We start from the raw sequence: 13,795 nt of genomic DNA, 5'->3' as shown, positions 1-13,795 counted from the left end.
GATGGAGGAATAGAGTATGGATTAGAGTGAACTTACTGATATTCTATTCATGAACTATTGTGATTTGTAATTGAAGAAAATACGGCATTGGTGTGGAGAAAGTGGCCATGGTGGCTGCTGGGGGTAGGGAATGGGAGGAAGAGATGAGATGTGGGGTGTTTTCGGGACTTGGAGTTGTCCTGGTGGTGCTGCAGGGACAGTTACCGGACATTGTATGTCCTCCCATGGCCCACTGGGTGGAATGTGGGAGAGTGTGGGCGATGGTGTGAACCATTGACCTTGAGGTGCAGTGGTGCTCAGAGATGTATTCACCAAATGCAATGAATGTCTCATGATGATGGAGGAGATTGTTGTTATGGGGGGAGGAGTGGGGTGAGGGGGGTAGGGAGTATATGGGGATCTCATATTTTTTTAATATAATATTAAAAAAATAAAGACAAAAAAATATATTATTACCAACCAAAAAAAGAAACTGTATGCCAACAAACTAGACAACCTAGATGAAATGGACAGATTCCTAGAATACACAAACAACCTACACTGATGCCAGAAGAAATACAAGAACTTAATAAAGCTATCACATTTAAGGAAATTGAATATGTCATTAAAAATCTCCCAGCAAAGAAAAGTGCAGGACCACATGGCTTCACAGGTGAATTCTACCTAGCAGTTCAAAAAGAATTAACACTAATCCTGTTTAAAGTCTTCCAATAACTTGAAGAGGAGGGAAAATTACCCAACACATTTTATGAAGTGAACATCACCCTAATACTAGAGCCATATACAAACACTACAAGAAAAGAAAATTACAGACCAATCTCTGCAATGAACAGAGATGCAAAAATTCCCAACAAAATACTTGTAAATTGAATCCAACAGCATATCATAAGACTTATACATCACAACAAAGTGGGCTTTATTTCTGGTATGCAAGGTTGATTCAACATAAGAAAATCAATCCATGTAATACACCACATTAACAAATTGAAGGAGAAAAACTACATGATCATCTCATTTGACACTGAAAAGGCATTTGTCAAAGTCCTGCATCCTTTTTTGATTAAAATACTTCAAAATACAGGAATAGAAGGAAAATTCCTCAATATGATAAAAGGCATATATGAAAAACCCACAGCCAACATCGTACCCAATGATCTGGAACAAGACAAAGATGCCCACTGTCATTCAATATTGTACTAGATGTTATTCAGTATTGTACTAGAAGTTCTAGCTAGGGCAACTAGTCAAGAAAAAAATTAAAGGCATCCAAAAAGGAAAAGAGGGTATAAAACGCTGTTTGTGGATGACATAATCCTGTATTTAGAAAATACTGAAGTATCCATGATAAAGGTACTTGAGCTAATAAATGAGCTCAGCAAAGTGCCAGAATACAAGATCAACATGCAAAAATCAGTAATGTTTTTGTACACTAGTACTGAACAATCTGAGGAGGAAATAAGGAGGAAAATTCTATTTACAATGGCAACAAAAAGACTCAAATGCCTAGGAATTAATTTAACCAAATAAACACAGGACCTAGATGCCAAAAACAACACAACAATGCTAAAAGAAATTTTAAAAGACCTAAACAAATGGAAAGACATTCCGTGTTCATGGGTTGGAAGAATAAGCATTGTGAAGATGTCAATCTTACCCAAACTGATTTATAGGTCCATTGCAATACCAGTCAAAATTCCAACAGCCTGCTTTACAGAATTTGAAAGGTAATTACCAATTTCATTGGGCAGAAAAAGTGCACCCGAATAGTCAAAAGCATTCTAAAAATGAAGAGCAACATGAGAGGAATTTCACTGCCTGGCCTTGAAACATACTACAAAGTTACAATGGTCAAAATAGCATGGCACTGGCATAAAGACAGACACATTGATCAGTGGGATAGAATTGAGAATCCAGAAATAAGCCCTCACCTATATGGTCAATTGGGTTTTGACAAAATTACCAAGTCCATGTTAAAGGGAAAAATTTGCCACTTCAACAAATGGTTCTAGGAGAACTGGATATCTATAATCAAAAGAATGAAAGAGGACCCTTATTTCACTCCCTAGACAAGAATCAACTCAAAATTGATCAAAGACTTAAATTCAAAAGCCAGGACCATAAAACTACTAGAGGAAAATGTAGGGAAATATCTTAAAAACCTTGTGGTAGGTGGTGGTTTCTTGGCCCTTACACACAAAACACACTTTCGCACCTCCCAGGATTTTATCAAAAAGGTGAGAAGGCAGCCAACTCATGGGTGAAAATATTTGGAAATCACATGTCAGATAAGGGTTTAATACTAGGATATATAAAGAGATGTTACAACTCAACAATAAAAAGATAAGCAACCCAATTTAAAAACGGGCAAAAGACCTGAATAGACATATGTCCAAAGAAGAAATACAGATGGCAAAAAAAAAAAAAAAACACACAAGAGAAAATGCTCAACATCACTAATGAATAGGGGAATGCAAATCAAAACTACAATGACATATCATTTCACACCTATCAGAATGACCACTATCAAAAAGAGAGAGAACTACAAGTGTTGGAGAGGATGTGAAGAGATAGGAACAATTTATTCACTGTTGGTGGGAATGAAGAATGGTTACAGCCACTGTGGAGGACTGTTTGGCAGTTCCTAAAGTTTAATATAGACTTGCCACATGACCCTGCAATACCAATACAGAGTATATACCACTACAGAGTATATACCCAGTGACATGAGAAGACATCTGCACACCAATGTTCACAGCAACGTTATTCACGATTGCCAAATGTTGGAAACAACCCTGGTGTCCATCAACAGATGAATGGATAAACAAACTGTGGTATAGTCACATGATGGAATATTATGCAATTCTAAGAAGAAATGAAGTTCTAAAGCATATGACAACATGGATGAACCTGGAGGACATTATGTTGAGCAAAGCTAACCAGACACAGAAGGATAAATACTGTATGATTGCACTACTATGAGCCAAATATATTGTATAACATATTGTACTATTCAAAAAAAATTTATATGTATCCAGAACATTTAATTGAGAAGTGTATGTTTTTATTCAACTGTGTTTTCTTTTAATTTTTTTTTAAAGATTTATTTATTTCTCTCCCCTTCCCCCTGCCCCAGTTGTCTGTTCTCTGTGTCTATTTGCAGCATCTAGTTTCTTTGTCCACTTCTGTTGTTGTCAGCGGCAGGGAAATCTGTGTCACTTTTTGTTGCGTCATCTTGCTGCATCAGTTCTCCGTGTGGGAGGCGCCATCCTTAGGCAGGCTGCACTTTCTTTCACACTTGGCAACTTTCCTTATGGGGCGCACTCCTTGCATGGGGGGGGGACTCCCCTATGCGGGGGACACCCCTGTGTGGCACGGCACTCCTTGTGCACATCAGCACTGCGCATGGGCCAGCTCCACACAGGTCAAGGAAGCCCGGGGTTTGAACCATGGACCTCCCATGTGGTAGATGGACACCCTAACCACTGGGCCAAGTCCACTTCCCTTCTTTTAATTTTTAAATCAATGTTTATATTTTCAATTATTAAATGTACAAAATATTGTTTTTTTAAAACAGGAAAAATAAAAAAGTATACAGAACACTGTGCCCCGAAACAGCAGGATATACATTCTTCTGAAATGCTCATGGATCTATCTCCAGAATAGACTGTATATTGGGTCACAAAGCAGTCCTCAATAAATTTAACAAGATCAGAATTATACAAAGCACTTTCTCTATCATATGATCATATGGAATAAAGTTGGAAATCAACAAGAGGCAGGGGGAAATTCACAAATGTATGGAGATCAAACAACACTCCAAATAATCAGTGAGTCAAAGAAGTAATTGCAAGAGAAATCAGTAAATATCTAAGGACAAACAAAAACAAGAACACAACATATCAGAACCTATGGTATCAGCTAAGGCAGTGCTGAGAGAGAAATTTATAGCCCCTCAATGCTTAAATTTAAAAAGAAGAAAGAGCTAAAATCAATGACCTAACTACACAGCTGGAAGAACTAGAAGAAGAACAGCAAACTAATTCAAAAGCAAGTAGAAGGAATAAAATAACAAAGATCAGAGCAGAATTAAATGAAATTGACAAGGAAGAAACAATAGAATAAACAAACCAAAACTGGTACTTCAAGAACATTAACACCTGATATTACATGTACACTGAGATATTCTGCAGGTCTGAATTGACCCTTTTATTCAAGGTCTTTTTCTAGTTACATCATCAGCTGGTGCTTGGTAGTAATCCCTCAGCAACAGGGAAGCTCATCCCCAGGAGTCATGTCACATGCTGGGGAAAGGTAATGCATTTACGTGCTGAGTTTGGCTTAGAGAGTGGCCACATTTGAGCAACATGGAGGCTCTCAGGGGCTAACTCTTAGGCACTCTGCAGCTCTAGGCCTAGTGCATATTTCAGGCACACAGGCTCTTAAGCATAGTCATCAGTATCAATGACTCATTGCTGGACCATCCTTTATTGGTCTTTGCCATTGGGCTTGGGGGATTATTGCTGTTCCATTGAGGAATGTAATTGAGTTCCCCCGGCTAAGAACTCAGCACTCCCTCAGTTGTCATTTTTAACTGAAACCACTATGAAAATATCCAAAAATTTTTATGTACCCTGTGTGCATGCCCTGGAGAACTCCCTCTCAACCATGTGCCCCCCACCAATAACACCCCACACCAGTGTTCCTCCCCTGCCATAGCTGAACCTCTGTGGTCCAAAACTTCTTCAAAAATGAAGCCTAATGTATTTCCAGATTCCATTAATAGTAAAATGGAATATGGTGATGGGTTTAAAGGTTAGATATAGAACATAGTAATTTAGAAAAATTAAATAAAGTAAAAATAAATTGGGGTATCAAAAAATGAAAGAATGAAAAAGCTTTGTTTTTGACATTTTGCCTTTCATCACTGCAATAGGTGTTGCCCTGTATGTACAGTGGGAAGGCAATTTCTTTCATTTCTTCCTCAGTGTCTACATCTTTTTTTTCCTAATTATTAAATTTGTCTTCACAAAAGTTTTAGATCACAGTAATTCGTATATACAATATATGGTACTCCCAACATATCCAACATCAAGCACCTTGTCCCTTCCCCAGCAATTCTTTTTACATGTTCATATTATATTTGCTGCAGCTGATGTACAGATATTGAAACAATAGCTTTCAAACATGGTTCCATTTGGGTTTACATTATGGTTTATCTTTTAGACTATACTATTTCTAAAATTTTAGTTATCTTTTGTTTTACATTATGGCTTACATTTTAGCCTATAGACTTTTATACATTTTTGGTGTAATTTAACATGTCCTATATCCATCATTACATGATCTTGTGGAACACTTCTATTCCCCCAGTTACACTGATTCCATCTTTTCAATACTTCTTTCCCCCTCCCCTCAGGGCCCAAAGTGACAATCAGTCTTTATTACCTGAAGGACCTTATTCAGAGATGCTTGCAACAATGTTGAGGGCTTGACATACTCGACCTTGAATAAAAGGGGGAAATGGAAAGTACAAATGAGTTTATATGGCTGTGAGTCTCCAAAAAAGAGTCAGGAGGTCATCAGAGGGGTCACACTTATGCATGCGTCAGCAGAATCCCAGAGACAGCCAAAGTAGATACAACCCCAGGTGCTGGTTCTCCTGAGGGCTACAGAGACCCACAGGTTCTATGGTCATGGCAGATGACTCTAGAGTTCAGTGCCATGTCAGTTGGTCCTACTTTGGAGTTTGTGTTACTGAGTGTGATGGAATGTGATGCCTCTTCTGTCACTTTTACTGGACCTGTGGTTGGTGCTGGGGTTGGTGTATACTCAAGAGACCTTAATCTCTGGACTGTCCATGTGACAGCCAGGCATTGAGCCTCGCAGACTTGCAACTCCTACACTCTGGATTATTAGACTTACCCCAGCCTGCCAACAGGTAGGTGAAGAAGGTCAACCACCACACCAGGGAGCCAAGATTGCCTACAATTGTGAGCAGGAAAATTGCATCCATCATCCAGGTGGAATCTAAGTCCCCTCTCGATGTAGAGGTGGAGTGGACATAACCATCCCAAGGTCCACAGGATGGAGGAATAAAGTATGGATTAGAGTGGACTTACTGATATTCTACTATGGAACTATTGTGAGTAGTAATGTAAGAAATTGTAGCATTGATGTGGAGAAAGTGGCCATGGTAGCTGCTGAGAGTAGGGAGAGGGAAGAAGAGATATGATGTGGGGGAATTTTCAGAACTTGGAGTGGTCCTGGGAGTACTGCAGGGACAGATGCTGGACATTATATATCCTGCTTTGGCCCCCTGGGTGGACTGGGGGAGAGTGTAAACTACAATGTAAAGCATTATCCATGTGGTGCAGCAGTGCTCCAAAATGTATTCACCAAATGCAATGAATGACTCAAAATGATGAAAGAGGTTGTTGATGTGGGAGGAGGGGGGTGAGGAGAGTGAGGGGTATATGGGGACCTCTTATATTTTTTGAATATAACATTTTTTAAAAATGGAGAGAAAAAAAAGAATATTAATAAACCCTTTGCTAGACTAACCAAAAAAAAGAGAGAAGATGCAAATAAATAAAATTTTTAAAATGAAAATAAGGACATTACTACTGACACCATAGAAATAAAAGCGATCATGAGAGGATATTATGAACAACTGTAGGCTAACAAACTAGACATGTAGACAAAATTGAAAAATTCCTACAAACATATGAACAACCTACACTGACCCTGGAAGAAATAGAAGACTTCAGAAAACCAATCACAAGTAAAGAGATTGAAACTGTCATCAAACAACCCCCCAAAATGAAAAGCTCAGGACCAAATGCTTTCACAGGCTAAGTTCTACCAAGCATTCAAAAAAGATGTCATACCAATCTTACTCAAAATCTTCCAGAAAATTGAACAGGAAGGAACACAATCAAACTCATTCTATGAAGTCAATATCACCCTAATACCAAAGCCAGATAAAAATATTACAAAAAAAGAAAATTACAGACCTATTTCCCTAATGAATATGGATGCAAAAATCCTTAACAAAATACTTCATCATGATCATTCATCATGATCAAGTAGGTTTTATGCCACGTATGCAAGGCTGGTTCAATGCAAGAAAATCAATCATCATAATACACCACATGAATAAATCAGAGAAGAAAAATCACATGATCCTGTCAATTAATGCAGAAAAGGCATTTGACAAAATATAGCATCCTTTCTTAAAAAATACTACAGGGAGCAGAGGTGGCTCAAGCAATTGGGTGCCTCCCTCCCACATGGGAAGTCCCAGGTTTGGTTCCCAATGCCTCCTAAAAAAGAAGATGAGCACACAACAGACACAGAGAGAAGACAGTGAGCACAAACAACAAGAGAATGGGATAAATAAATTAATTAAATAAATCTTTAAAAAAAAAACTACAAAAGATATGACTTAAAGGAAACTTTCTCAACATGATAAAGGCCATATATGAAAAATCTACAGCTAACATTGTACCCAATGGTGAAAGATTGAAAGCTTTCCCATTGAAATCAGGAACAAGACAAGGATGTCCATTGTCACCACTGTTGTTCAGTAGAGTACTAGAGGTTCTAGCTAGAGCAATCAGGCAAGAAAAAGAAATAAAAGGCATCCAAATTGGAAAGGAAGAAGTAAAAATTCCACTATTCACAGATGATATGATCCGCTACCTAAAAGTCCTCCAAAAATCTACAGCAGAGCTGTTAGAGCTAATAAACAATTTCAGTAGAGCATCAGGCTTCAAAGTCAATGTGCAAAAAATCACTGGTGTTTCTATACACTAGTAATGCACAACCTGAGGAGGAAGTCAAGGGGAAAAATCCATTTACAAAACTGACTAAAAGAATAAAATATTTAGGAATAAACTTAAACAGGGATGGAAAGTACTTGTATCCAGAAAATTACTAAATGCATTGCTAAAAGAAATTTTTTAAAGACCTAAATAATTGGAAGAACATTCCATCCTCAGGGATTGGAAGACTAAATATCATTAAGATGTCAATTCTTCAGTAAGAAAAAATTTTATATCATGTATTTTAATCATCATAAATTGCTAAAGATGGCAGGGGACTTGGCCCAGTGGTTAGGGCGTCCGTCTACCACATGGGAGGTCTGCAATTCAAACCCCGGGTTCCTTGACCCGTGTGGAGCTGGCCCACACGCAGTGCTGACGCACGCAAGGAGTGTCGTGCCATGCAGGGGTGTTCCCCGCATAGGGGAGCCCCACCGTGCAAGGAGTACGCCCTGTAAAGAGAGCCGCCCAGTACGAAAGAAAGTGCAGCCTGCCCAGGAATGGTGCCACACACAGGAAGAGCTGACACAACAAGGTGACGCAACAGAAAGAGACAGATTCCTGTGCCGCTGACAACAACAGAAGCGGACAAAGAAGATGCAGCAAACAGACACAGAGAACAGACAACAGGGTTGGGGGGAGAGGGGAGAGAAATAAATAAATAAATCTTTTTTTAAAAGTTTAAAAAAAGAAATTGCTAAAGATTTCAGTATTTTAACAGATTCATTTAGCTATTAATGTCTTCAAATCACACTATAAATCCTTATGAGCCTTAGCTTTGTAATATGGACATTTAACATATTCATTGTCTCTTTTTAAGATAAGTTCAGTATTTTACTCCATTAGTCTGTTTTGTGATTTATTTCAAATATTAAATGGATGTTTTCATTTAAAAAAAAAAAATGCCATCAATTCTACCCAAATTGATATACAGATGATATATCATCTCAATAAAAATTCTTCCAGAATTTTTTAAACAAATGGAGACACAATTATCAAATTTATTTGGAAGGTTGATGGGTCCCAAATAGCCAGAAACATCTTAAAAAGGAAAAGTGAGGTTGGAGGACTCTTACTTCCTGACTTTAAGTCATAGTTGCCTAGCTACAGTGGTAAAAATAGCATGGTACTGGCATAATGAAGGACACATTGACCAGTGGAATTGAATGGATGGTTCAGAAACAGACCCTAACATCTATGGTCAAGTGACTTTTGACAAGCCTGTCAAACCCACTCATCTGGAGCACAACAGTCTATTCAAAAAATGGTCCTGGGAGAACTGGATAGCCATATCCAAAAGAAAGAAAGAGGACCCTATCTCACATATCATACAAAAATTAACTCAAAATGGATCAAAGACCTAAACATAAAAAGCTAGAACCATAAAGTTCCTAGAAGAAAATGTAAGAAAACATGATGTAGACTTGGTGGTAAGTAGTGGATTTTTAAACCCTACACCAAAAGCATGAGCAATGAATGAAAACATGGATAAATGGGAACTCGTTCAAACTTAAACACTTTTGTGATTCAAAGGACTTCATCAAGAAGGTGAAAAGTAGCCCAACGGCAATGGGAGAAAATATTTGGAAACCACATTCTGACAAAGGTTTGATTTCCATTCTACATAAAGAGATCATACAACTCAACAATAAAAGAGAAAACAATTCAATTTTAAAATGGGCAAAAGATTTAAATAGACAGTACTAAAGAGGAAATACAAATGGTCAAAAAGCACATGAAAAAAGTTTCCATATCACTGGTTATTAGGGAAATGCAAATCAATATGACAATAAGATATTTTCTCACACTGCATAGAATGGCCATTATTTTAAAAAAACAAACAACAGTAAGTACTGGAGAGGATGTAGAGAAATAGCAACACTCCTTCACTGTTGGTGAGATTGTAAAATGGTGGAAGAGAGTGTGACAGTTCCTCAGGAAGCTAAATATAGAACTACCATATGATCTAGCAATTCCTCTACTAGGAATATATCCAGAAGAACTGAAAACTGTGCTGTAAATAGACATTTGCACACTGATGTTCCCCTAACAGCATTATTCACAATTTCCAAAAGAAGAAAACAACACGTGTCCATCAACCTATGAATGAATAAACAAAATATGGTATATACATATGGTGGAATACTATGCTGCAATAATAAAATGGAATACAGGGAAGTGGACTTGTCCCAGTGGTTAGAGCATCTATCTACCACATGGGAGGCACACGGTTCAAACCACGGGCCTCCTTGATGCGTGTGGAGCTGGCCCACATGCAGTGCTGATGCGCACAAGGAGTGCCCTGCCAAGCAGGGGTGTCCCCGTGTAGGGGAGCCCCATGCGCAAGGAGCGCACCCCGTAAGGAGAGCCACCCAGCGAGAAAGAAAGTGTAGCCTGCCCAGGAGTGGCGCTGCACACATGGAGAGCTGACACAATAAGATGATGCAACAAAAAGAAACACAGATTCCCAAGCTGTTGACAACAGAAGCGGACAAAGAAGAACACGCAGCAAATAGACACAGAGAACAGACAACTGGGGCAGGGAGGAAGGGGAGAGAAATAAATAAATAAATCTTTGAAATAAAAAAAAAATGGAATACAATGCTGCAGTAAGAAAAAATGAACACATACGATAACATGGAGGAATCCTAAAGACATTATGCTAAGTGAAATTAGTGAGATACAAAAGGACAAATATTGCATGGTCTCACTAATAATATGAACTAAATACAAAGAAAAAATGCATGGAGTTAAAACCTAGAGTATAGGTTATTAGGAGATAAGAGGAGGATTGTGAAGGAGTAATGATACTAAATGTATGTAGAAGTTTTAATTCAATTGACTGTAAAAGTGTGGAAATGGGCAGAGTTGATGGTGACACATTTATAGTGAGTAGCAGCTGGTTTATAAATGGGATTGTGGCTGAAAAGGGTAGTCTAGGGATGTAAATGTCAATTAAAAGAAAACTGGAGAATAATCTAGGGACTGAATGATACAGTGAACCCAGAGGTGGATGAGAAATGTGGTTAATAGTACAAATGCAAGTAAGTTCTTCTGTGAACTAGAATGGATGTACATCACTATTGCATAATTGTGGGAATGTGGAGAAGCATGGGAAAAATACAAATTAATATAACCTATGGACTATAGTTAACAGCAATACTGTAATATTCTTATATCAATGCCAAAGATGTACTGTGTTACTAAGAAGGGGTATGGAAAAAATAGAAAAATTAGTGGTAATAGTCTGATGATAATCTCACAATTTGTAAAAAAATATTCCACAACCATGCGGTGTGTTGGTGAAGGGGTGTTGTATGGGAATTCTACACATATGCATGATTGTTTTGTAAGTTCATAACTTCTTTAATAAAAAATATATATTTAAAAAAAAAAACATTTAAAAAAAAACCAACAAGTCCAGGACTCATGTGATCCAGACTTCAATCAGTGTTGTAGTTGAAGAATCTCAATCCGACAAGCAAACATCAAAGTAACTAAAAGACTTGACCAGAATTTATCAAAATCCATGAAAGTAATCAAAATATGTAGTTTGCAGCAACACATTTCAAAATTGTCCCTCTATTCATCACATCTCTAGCACCATTATCTTACCACCCACAGGGAAAAAAGTCATCCCCCACCCTCAGCTCGTGATGCTTTTATTCTACCTTCTCCAATTCCCCTCATTCTCAAGAATTAATTTTATAGATCAACTTTTTGGCCCTTTCTTCTCATTCTGCTTTGCAAAGCTCAAAGAACTATTCTCACAAAAACAGAATTCTCCTCAGCTGGTGATAGAAATGGAAAAACTGATCAAGCAAAGACTAATTTCTCTTAGGCAGGGGGAAAGGCTGTAGATCCAAACAATTATTTTTGTCCCTAATATTAATTTGGAAAGACCAAGGTAAGTATAGGCAAAACATTGGTCTGAAAAAATATTTCTCCTTTAGAGCTGATGGTTCAAAGCTTCAAGAAGGTTTAGTGCAAAACTCTGGTCAACACAATATTTTTAAAGTTACAGAAGCTTTAAGTGACATCATGAAAGTTTTCATCCATCTTAGTTGCAGGGTCTTAGAATATCTTCATAGAATTAAGGGATTATTTGGAGTTCCCCCACTGCAGGGGTAGAGTCAATGTTGATTATGGATTGGGCCATGGGTCAGCTCTCTGTCATTCTGAAAAAGCAATATTCCACCCCTGCAGTCCTCTATCTTGCCTTGTATGTTGATGAGATCTACTTGGCAATAAGCTCTACCACATTTATCTCCTTAGAACCTCTCCCTTGTTGATATATAGTATATATGTAAAATCAGGGGGGCAGGTAATACAAGCAGTGCCTACTTGATAGGGCTTTGTGAGAATTGTATGATTTAATAGGTGCATGGAATATGCTCTCATTATATAAGTAATTTTTGGGTATTTTCCTAATGATCTATTAATACTGGACTTGATAAAGGGAACATGAATCTGAGAGATAAATTGTCTAGCAAAGCATAATTCAGTAGGTATGGGTAAATACTAAAAATCATAAGATTTCAATTGCCCCAGAGGATAAGATGGAAAGAGATTTTTTAAATTTTAATAAGAGAGAGAAGTTTCTATACCAAGACTGTTTATCCCAACTCTCCTTATTATATTTCTGTCAACACAATGTCTTAAGAGGAGGTCATGAGTACGTTTATTAGGTGGATACTGGAAAAGGGGAAGATTGTTTAAAACTATGCTGTAGGAATGTGGTTCCTAAGACCTTCTCATAGTTTTTGCTATACAAATACCAGTCACTGGATTGGCTTAAAAAAAATGGGAATTCATTGGCTCACAGTTTTCAGGTTAGGAGAAGTCCAAAATCAAGGTGCCGGCAAGGCTTACTTGCTCGAGAAAATCCATACCTTCTGGGACTGGCTGCTGGCAGTGCTCAGGGTTCTGTGGATTTCCTGTCACATGGTGATGTTCTCTTTTCTCTTCGGGGTCCTCTCTGGGTTCTGGTTCCTCCCTGTGACTTTCTCTATGCCTGAATTTCTTTTCCCCCACCCCTAAGATGGCTCCCTCATCTGTTTGCTTGCTGACTTTGCTCGTTTTCTGCTCATTGTTTTTTGGCTTATTGTCTGCTTGTTGTCAGTTCATTTTTTCTTCTTTAGGAGGCCCCAGAAACCAAACCCGGGACCTCCCATGTGTGAGGTGGGCACCCAACATCTTGAGCCACATTCACTTCAGGCTCATCTTTTGTTTTTTTTGCTCAATGCTCATTGCTTGCTTGTTGTTTTTGCTCATTGTCTGTTCATTGCTTTTGCTCATCGTCTGCTTGTTTTCTGCTCATTGTTTTTTCTCATTGTCTGCTCATTGTTTGTCTTCTTTACGAGACACTGGGAACTGAACCCAGGACCTCCCATGTGGAAGGCCAGTGCCCAACTGCCTGAGCCACATCCGCTCCCTGTGTCTGAATTTCTACTGCTTATAAAGGATTCCAGTAATCCAGATTAAGACACAACCTCCTTCAACTGGGCTTTAACTAAAAGTAACATCTTCAAGATATTTTATTTACAATGTGTACTCACCCAGAGGAATGCAGATGAAGATTTAGAACATGCTTTTTTCTGGGGTACATAATTCAGCCTATCTTGATCGAAAAGGAAAAATGATTACTATTGAGACAAACTTATGGCACCATGTTGTCTGTTAACACATGCAAAATAAATTCTCTAAATGACTGCCTGCCAGACTGGTCTTTGTTAGCTTTGAAATATTCATAGGCCTAAAATTGACTAAGATAACTTAAAAGAAGAACCTTGGTACAAGAAGTAAAAGGTAACAATTTATTGACCTGACCCAATAAAATAATTCTCTAGATCTCAGGTAACAGGTTCTCTCTGATGATAAAGAAAAAGAATAGTGGTAGCACAACAAGCTAAATTTGCCATGGATAGGCCATGAGCTATGTTATTAAATTCTCTCCAAACCTGCAATAGTCA

The sequence above is a fragment of the Dasypus novemcinctus genome, chromosome 10 (genome assembly GCF_030445035.2).
Source record: "Dasypus novemcinctus isolate mDasNov1 chromosome 10, mDasNov1.1.hap2, whole genome shotgun sequence".
NCBI classification, from domain to species: Eukaryota; Metazoa; Chordata; class Mammalia; order Cingulata; family Dasypodidae; genus Dasypus; species Dasypus novemcinctus.
Note: the sequence above shows the minus strand (reverse complement) of the source record.